Source organism: Bison bison, unplaced genomic scaffold, assembly GCF_000754665.1.
Source record: "Bison bison bison isolate TAMUID 2011002044 unplaced genomic scaffold, Bison_UMD1.0 scf7180017864518, whole genome shotgun sequence".
NCBI classification, from domain to species: domain Eukaryota; kingdom Metazoa; phylum Chordata; class Mammalia; order Artiodactyla; family Bovidae; genus Bison; species Bison bison.
Window position 1 is genome coordinate 17,902,703 of NW_011495071.1, and position 8,800 is coordinate 17,911,502.

General features: G+C 36.8%; 1 protein-coding gene across 2 annotated transcripts in view; it reads right to left on the minus strand.

Annotated features, from left to right (window-relative positions):
- Positions 1-8,174, minus strand: part of FAR1 (fatty acyl CoA reductase 1) — a 75,806-nt gene extending 67,632 nt beyond the window's left edge. The window contains exon 1 of one of the 2 annotated variants that reach the window (XM_010830580.1): positions 8,052-8,174. The gene's annotated coding sequence lies outside the window, so the exon portion shown is untranslated. The remainder of the gene's footprint in view (positions 1-8,051) is intronic. The other variant, XM_010830577.1, reaches the window with a different exon arrangement.
- Positions 8,175-8,800: the final 626 nt, after the last annotated feature.

The window sequence follows — 8,800 nt, forward strand, 5'->3', positions numbered from 1 at the left end:
GGGGTTGGGGTTCAAGAGGGAGGGGATATATGTATCATTATGGCTGATTAACGTTGCTGCATGGCAGAAACCAAAACAACATTGGAAAGCAACTATCCTCCAATTTTGGGGGAAAAAAAAAAACTTTGCCAGGTTCATATGTACAGCTTGCAACAAAACGCTGTCAAGCACAGAAAGATACAGAAAAAAGGAGGGAAGTGTTGATGATTTGGGGGATTCTTATCTTTTTCTAGCTCTGAAAGTGACTTAATGCTTCTAAGAAGCCTACCCTATTAAGCCTTGTAACCATAGATTATTGTGCTAAAGATGGGATTAGAACACATACAACAAAGTAAAAATATCAGAGTTTAAAAATTCAGAGAATTCTTGGTCAATTTATCAATTGAGAATCAAAGTCACAATGCTAAAAACTCTAGTGTTAAGATAGTTCCTTCTCTAGAAACTGAGATCCAGAATGAAGAGAGTCAAGATAATAAGAGCAACACTGCACCTGACCTTGGGCAAGTCAATTAACTGCTCTGATAATCCACAGAATTTACTGAAGAGGAGGCTAAACCACTGATGGATAAATCCTCCTCTTGTTCTCAAAGTCTAGATATTACCATGTATTGGAAGATGCTATTTCCCAGTAATACATTAGATACTCAGAAAATTATTAACTCAAATGGGTCACAAGGGTTATCACTTTAAAGCCATACACCCAATATTCATTGATCTTCAAACAATCTATGCTCTGCTCTGCAGAGTCAAATGTCCCATTTAGCAGCTAACTGATCTGTTCCTATCTCCTAAGGATTCTGCTCATGCTAATACCCACAATTATGATTGTGTTTGGAGAAGGCAATGGCACCCCACTCCAGTACTCTTGCCTGTAAAATCCCATGGACAGAAGAGCCTGGTAGGCTGCAGTCCATGAGGTTGCTAAGAGTCAGACACGACTGAGTGACTTCACTTTCACTTTTCACTTTCACGCATCGGACAAGAAAATGGCAACCCACTGCAGTATTCTTGCCTGGAGAATCCCAGGAACGGGGGAACCTGGTGGGCTGCCATCTATGGGGTCGCACAGAGTCGGACACGACTGAAGCGACTTAGCAGCATGATTATATTGGGTTAGCCAAAAAGTTCACTCAGATTTCCCATAAGGTAGTACAGAAAAACTGGAATGAACTTTTTGGCCAACCCAATATTGTGAGCTACAATTCACAAGTTTTTAAAACCCTGTACTTCTCAGAAATGTATTTAGGACCATCCTTCAAACTAGATGCACGATAAACACTTATGATCTCAGGGCTCTACTGAAAATTAATCCTTTGTCAGATCAATACATCTTTCTAAGCCCCTGTGTATCACATCTAGGAGTTTTTTTTAACACAAATGTGAACCTCAAAATACTTTAACAGATCATTTCCTCCACAGACCTGAACTATTTAAGAGCAACAAAAGTCAAAGAAGTTTTTCCTTTACCTCTGAAAAAGCAGTATTTATGTATTTACTCATTCTTAAGTCATATTCTACCTCATGTTAATTCAGGATGGACAGCAGCCATTATATAAAGTTCCATACATTTATTCCAAAATCTTTGGTAAAATCATTTCTACATACTCATTAAATTGGCTACAGGTTGTTCTTCCCCAAGAATCCAATTAAGAATGGGTCTTTTAAAAAATTAGGCATTTGCATAATGAAATTTATAATTTCACTCAATAATGAAAAACACTTGTTTGTAAGAGGTCAGGAGCACATAGAAATAAATTTAAATTGAATTTTACCAGTATGCTTTCTGCCTAAACATTAAAGAATGAATTATTAAACCAGAATCTCTATTATACAAACACTCAAAGATATCTGAATGTGTTTTAAAAGGCTTATCAGCCCCTTGAAATTATATGAAAAACTGTGCATATGTGTATTTTTTCTGAGGAAAAGAGATAGCACAAAGCTATGAGGAGATGCTCAAAGGGGTTTATGACCTTTGACTAAAACTCTACATTATGGGAGATATTTTAAAATGTTAATTTTCAGTTAATAGTTCAAAGTTTTTAAGTCAATACTCCAAAATAATAAGATACAGTGGTATGAATTCCTTACATTCAAGAAGGAGTTTTCAAGTGACTGCCATGACAACATTTTTTGGCAAATATTCCGTAATGACAAGAATGACCTAGAGGAGATATTTCAAAGTAATCTTAAAACTGTCAAATGGTTAAATTTTACATACATACATATCACACACCTCACCAATGTCATTTCCCATTTAGAATCTCTAATCCAGGCACATGATCTGATGTTCCTATATTCTGTTTTACATACGAATAGTCAAGTCTCTTCAACTACTTATCCCTGTCATATAGTAAATTATATCTAATTTCTCTTGCTCAAAACACTGTAACATACAAGTCTCAAATATATTTACATGAAAAAATTTCCACTTCGGTTAGATTAGCATGTCCACTGTTACACTTATCAAGCTGTAGGGTAACAACTGGTAAAAATGTCTAGGACTTGCTTCAAAATTTAAAAGGCAGGGGGGTGGGGGGGAGTGAGTGAGGATACAGATAAAAAAGATTGTCCACAAGCTGAAAATTGTTAAAGCTGGTGATATGTATGTATAAAAATATATACAAAGAAGAAAGCTCTTGAATCTGTCTTTAAGAAGCTCTCTGTTCTACTAGAACAAATAATTTCACAATTTGAATGGAAACACAAAAAACCTTGAATAGCCAAAGCAATCTTGAGAAAGAAGAATGGAACTGGAGGAATCAACCTGCCTGACTTCAGACTATACTACAAAGCTACAGTCATCAAGACAGTATGGTACTGGCACAAAGACAGAAGTACAGATCAATGGAAAAAAGCAGAAAGCCCAGAGATAAATTCACATACCTATGGACACCTTATCTTTGACAAAGGAGGCAACAAAATACAATGGAGAAAAGAAAATCTCTTTAACAAGTGGTGCTGGGAAAACTGGTCAACCACCTGTAAAAGAAAAAACTAGAACACTTTCTAACACCATGGTGGTAGTGGTGGTTTAGTCACTAAGTCTTGTCCAACTCTTGCAATCCCATGGACTGTGCCCGCCAGGCTCCTCTGTCCATGGGATTCTCCAGACAAGAATACTGGAGTAGGTTGCCATTTCCTTCTCCAGGGGATCTTCCCGACACAGGAATCGAACCCAGGTCTCCTGCATTGCAGGCATATGATTTACCAACTCAAACTGGATTAAAGATCTAAATGTAAGACCAGAAACTATAAAACTCTTAGAGGAAAACATAGGCAGAACACTCTCTGACACAAATCACAGCAAGATCCTCTATGACCCACCTCCCAGAGTAATGGAAATAAAAACAAAAATAAACAAACAGGACCTAATTAAACTTCAAAGCTTTTGCACAAGGAAGGAAACTATAAGCAAGGTGAAAAGGCAGCCTTCAGAATGGGAAAAAATAATAGTAAACAAAACAACTGACAAAGAATTAATCTCAAAAACATACAAGCAACTCCTGCAGCTCAATACCAGAAAAATAAACGACCCAATCAAAACATGGGCCAAAGAAATAAACAGACATTTCTCCAAAGAAGACATACAAATGGCTAACAAACACATGAAAAGATGCTCAACATCACTCATTATCAGAGAAATGCAAATCAAAACTGCAATAAGGTACCATCTCACGCTGGTCAGAATGGCTGCGATCCAAAAGTCTACAAACAATAAATGCTGGAGAGGGTGTGGAGAAAAGGGAATCCTCTTACACTGTTGGTGGGAATGAAAACTAGTACAGCCACTATGGAGAACAGTGTGGAGATTCCTTAAGAAACTGGAAACAGAACTGCCATGTGACTCAGCAATCCCATTGCGGGGCATACACATGGAAGAAACCAGAATTGAAAGACACATGTACCCCAATGTTCACTGCAGCACTGATTACAATAGCTAGGACATGGAAGCAACCTAGGTGTCCATCAGCAGACGAATGAATAAGGAAGCTGTGGTATGTATATACAATGGAATATTCCTCAGCTATAAAAAAAAAAAAGAAAGCGTTTGAGTCAGTTCTAATGAAACTGGAGCCTATTACACAAGTGAAGTAAGTCAAAAAGAGAAACACCAATGCAGTGTATTAACACACATACATGGAATTTAGAAAGACAGTAATGATGACATTATATGTAAGACAGCAAAAGAGACACAGATGTAAAGAACAGACTTTGTGACTATGTGGGAGAAGGCAAGGATGGGACAAAATGAGAGAACAGTACTAAAACATGTATATTATCATATGTAAAACAGATGACCAGTGCAAGTTTGATGCATGAAACAGGGCACTCAAAGCTGGTGCTCTGAGATAACCCAGAGGGATGGGGTGGGGAGAGGTAGGAGGAGGTTCAGGATGGGGGGAAACCTGTACACCTGTGGCTGATTCATGTCAATGCATGGCAAAAACCACCACAATATTGTAATTAGCCTCCAATTAAATAATTTTTAAAAAAAAAGAAGCTCTCTGTTCTATCACACAAGGCAGACTTCTTTAAACTTTGTGTTTTTATGTTTACAATTTTCCATAATATAAAGTTTAAAGAAGTCTGCCTTGCCTATTAGAACAGACAGCTTTTTAAAAACAGATTTAGGAACTTTCTTCTTTGTACATCTGCCCAGTAAAGAGCAAATACTTACTTTTATAAACATATTTCATTATGTGAAAGAGAGCAGTATTACTTCTCAATGAAACCTCAACAACTCGTTGATGATATTTTATTTAAACAATTCTTTTATTAACCCAGATAAAACATATTCATTCATTCATTAACTACTTACTGTTTACCTACTTTCTCAGATAGTCTGTCTTGAAGAAGATATAAAAAGTAATTCATATTCTCTAATGAACAAGAATCTGAAAATCCCCTCAAGGATCCAGGGGAAAATGGGCAGGGAAGGAATACAGTGGATGAAGAGAAAAAAAAAGTAAAAAGCAACAAATACAGTTGTTTAAGAAAGGGCTTTAAGGCTTTCATATTTTTTAATAAGAAAAAAGGTATACAGTTTCTTCAAGCTAGACAGGTCTTTTAAGTTCCCCTCCTCATTCTGTTCTACAGATGAGGAAGCTAAAGCTCAGAGAGAGGAAGTGACTTGCCTCAAGTTACACATCAAGTTGCTAACAAAACCAACATTAAAATTCAGATCTGCTGATTCACAGCGCAATGTAAATTTTCTGTATCAAAATTTTTTCTTCTACACTATAATATTCACTACCTGAAGAGAATGACTATTTTATTATTAATATACACTTCAATTTCGTATTATACCATACTAAAAAAAAAGTAATAGACTAAGTAAAGGTGGAAGACTGGGAAGAAAATGCAAAGAAACTGCTAAAACAGTTATACACAAAGACTACATGCACATACCACACTTCCTTAATTCCAAGACATATTTGGCTTTAAGACATAGTATCCATTTCACAAACATTTTTTAAGAAATATAGACACTGTAAAATATTCATTTCAAAAAATACTAAAATGTGAAACCATATACCTCTAAAGCAATAAAATATAACGTACCCTCTAAGACACACAAATCACTGTTATTTAAAACCCTGTGTCACAAGGCACAAACACACAGAGCAAGAGTCCCATCTTCAAAGGTAAGGAAAAGTTACTAAATACCTAAAACTATGTGGCTTTCTTTTCAGTCATATGTACTAATAAACAAGTCCTTCTAGCCATACATCTCATATGCATGAGCTATGGGACCAGGAAAAGCAAAATTTGAATCTCAGCCCTGCCACTTAGCTCTCTGGAATTTGGAATATTACTAAATTCTCCGAATCTCATTCTCTTCATAAAATGAGATATCCACCTTAGAGAACAGCATGAGAATTAAATGTGATATTAATAATTTATTTAAGGAGCATAGTACAGTGGCTAGATGAAATAGTTTCCTCCCACAATTCCTATGCGCCAAATGAAATGAAACTAAAAAGTACATCCCATTCTTGACTTACAAGGTTGGAATAAATCTATACTAGGACAAACATTTCTAATTTGCTTTGGAATGATTATTTGATAAGCAAAGATAATCTTGAAATGTATCTCATTTCTTCTTCAAATTGGGAACAGAAAACATGACAAATTTTAAATGTTTAGGTTAAATTTGTAAAATATGTAAACTCAGCACTTTCATGTAGCTATACTGAACTGACCCATTACAAACCCACTGAAGAGAGGAACTATAAATCCACAAGTGGGAGCAAGGAAGGGCTACATGTAGGTTTAGGGAAGGCCAAAAAGATAGATAAAATGACTCAGTGTGTGATCTGTAAGGTCTGGTTTTTTTAACTTTAAGTTCATTCATTAGACAATGTTCAGAAAAGCCAAGATCATATATCTATGATTCGGAGTGCTTTAGTAACCAGATCCTTCAGATTAGGCAAATGTACAGTTTCAGGTTGTTTCCAATAATAATTCATTTTCAAGATGGAACTGTGCCCACCAAAGTGGCTCATATGCAGTAGACACTGAGACAAGACTATCTTCCTTCCTATCCCAAACGTAGATTGCTAAGTCGCTTCAGTCGTGTCCGACTCTGTGCGACCCCATAGATGGCAGCCCACCAGGCTCCCCCATCCCTGGGATTCTCCAGGCAAGAATACTGGAGTGGGTTGCCATTTCCTTCTCCAATGCATGAAAGAGAAAAGTGAAAGTGAAGTTGCTCAGTGGTGTCTGACTCTTAGCGACCCCATGGACTGCAGCCTACCAGGCTCCTCTGTCCATGGATTTTCCAGGCAAGAGTACTGGAGTGGGGTGCCATTGTCTTCTCCAAACATAGACTAGGCCACCCACATATTCCCTCGCTATTAGTTCATTTTAGTTGAACAGTTCCCCCCACTAATTATAAAAATAACAATGCTTGTTTTTATAAACTTGGAAAAATACAAAGAGCACCAGCATTTTTAAATTACCCATCACCTTACCAGCCAATAATTAAATTATTACAAAGGGACATACCAACATCTTTCCTATGAATTTGACCATAATTGTGATCATACCAAACTTTAAATTTGTACAGAGCACTTGCCACTAAACACAATTAACTACCAGCCTGTATCTAAATGTCTTTATTTTGGCTTTCTTGAGATTAAATTCACACTAGTTTTTTCCTTACTCAACTCAATGGTTTCTTCTCAATCTTTGTTCTTCTGAGTCTCTCAGCTACATATTTTGCTACTGATAACTTCCTCTTTAGCGTAACTCTATCTTAAGTTTCCCTAAACAGTATATTCCTCAGTGTCTACAAAAGTCTCTCCAACTAATCTTTTTCTATTTCTTCACTGGCTGTCTTCTGTTAACTGCTGACAATCTCTAAAAATGGTCCAGGCCTGACCTTGAATTTGCTTGCCAACTTTGAATCTCCAGCACTTACCACAATGCCCGGCACAAAGTAGGTGTTCAATTCACATTCACTTATTGCCTTTGCCAACCCTGACCTGCCACTTACTAGCTGTATGACTCTGGTTAAATTAAATATCCCTGAACCTCAGTTCTCTCATCTATAAAGTAGGGATAATCAAAGAAAGATGAGGCTTGGAAAATTCAAAATAGCTTCTGGCACATAGTAGTACCCAATAAATTTTGCTATTAATATCAACATATCTAGCACAGGAATCAAAAATATTTATTATTATATAAGCTTGAACACTAAATCTGTGAACAATCCAACTTACTTTCACTATATTCTTCTTACCATAACTATCAAAAAATATTCTTGTACTCATTTCTTTATTACCATCTCCAAGCCATCATTAAGTATTCTAAGTTCTCTCTCTGTAGCCACCATACAAAACCATCATTTATCAATTAGGCTATAACAAGACTTAGTTGATTTCCACACCCTTAAATCTTCAATCAAATCTAATTCCTCAAAACAATTTTTAATTTGTCACTCTTGCCCACAGGTGCTTATAACATGTCCATACTACTGGCATATCATCCTGTCTTGCAATAACCCACACCCCAACTCCTAGTTCAAAAGATGGCTCAACACTCACCTCTTTCAGGAAACTTTCCCTTATTAATTCCACACCACTCAGATTACTCCTCTGCTCCCAGTCGCCTCAGCACCTCAGCACTTAGGTATTCTGTTATACTAAGAGTAAAATGTGATCACTAAATAGCATTACCAAGAAAGTACTTCCACAAAAGTATTTCTACATCCTAAAGAATGGTCCATTACCTACAATGCTTTGTTGATGTGGTTAATAAAGAAACATACAACAAATGCCCTCTTTGGTTTTCGTCCTTAACACTGTATTATTTTATGTTGGTAAATGAGTGAGTGAAAGTTGCTGAGTTGTGTCTGACTCTTTGCAACCCCATGAATTATACATATACAGTCCATGGAATTCTCCAGGCCAGAATACTGGAGTGGGTAGCCTTTCCCTTCTCCAGGGGATCTTCCCAACCCAGGGATCAAACCCAGGTCTCCCATATTGCAGGCGGATTCTTTACCAGCTGAGGACAAGGGAAACCCTATGTTGGTAAAGAAGTACTTAATTCTTCATAATCCTTTTGCCCTACGCTCAAGCAGAAATTACACCTTAGTGGTAATCACCTTCTCCTGCTTAAATCCAATAGAAATGCATTAATGGACCATTTCATTTTCTACTGCCTTTTCTCTTCTCACACCCCCAAATAAAGGAACTTTGAACCTATCTAACCACAAAACTCTTCCCAAGGCTAAACAATTTCCCAACAAGCATGATACACAATCAAATTCTACATCAAAATGCTTGACTCT